At 44.6% G+C, this 643-nt stretch overlaps 1 pseudogene; it reads left to right on the top strand.

The window, feature by feature from the left end:
• LOC143890187 (calvin cycle protein CP12-1, chloroplastic pseudogene) lies at positions 1–393 on the top strand (annotated as a pseudogene).
• The last annotated feature ends 250 nt before the right edge of the window (positions 394–643 follow it).

Here is a 643-nt window from a genome sequence, read left to right as displayed (position 1 = left end):
ATGGCAACAACAACACTATCTGGGGTGAGTCTCTCTACCACAAGGGTAGTGTCTATAACAAAAGAAGACACACCAAAGCACTCCATTTCCTTCAATTACCCATGGAGGACCACCTACAAAGGTTACCATTGTGCACACGTGCGACCGATCAGTAGCTCCCCGTCTTCCCCTCCGGCGAACCTTTCCGGCAAGATCGAGGAGAGCATTAAGAATGCCGAGGAGGTTTGCTCCGGCGATCCAGTGAGTGGCGAGTGCGCCGCCGCATGGGACGAGGTGGAAGAAGTGAGTGCCGCGGCGAGCCATGCACGTGAGAAGGCTAAGCAGACTGACCCTTTGGAGACTTATTGTAAGGATAACCCGGAGACCATCGAGTGCCGCACGTACGAGGACTAAGGGTGTGTGAGTCACACGTGTGGGCATATTTGAATTTTACTTGAATTATTATGTTATTGTCTGAATTATTAGATGTTTATTAAGAAGGATTAGTGTTTGTGTTTTCTGGTGTTAGCATGCTATAAAACATACCAACATACCATGTTAAATGATTAATTGGTTATAATTAGCTTTGCTAAGTGAGTGAGTTTTCATGTTTATACTTTGTATATATTAGTTTATGCACTTTGGAAAGTACTCATGAATTGTA

This window comes from Tasmannia lanceolata, unplaced genomic scaffold (genome assembly GCF_043159265.1).
Source record: "Tasmannia lanceolata isolate RefF3 unplaced genomic scaffold, GAP_Taslan_0.1 ptg000002l, whole genome shotgun sequence".
Lineage (NCBI taxonomy): Eukaryota > Viridiplantae > Streptophyta > Magnoliopsida > Canellales > Winteraceae > Tasmannia > Tasmannia lanceolata.
Note: the sequence above shows the minus strand (reverse complement) of the source record. Positions and strands in the feature narration are given on the sequence as shown.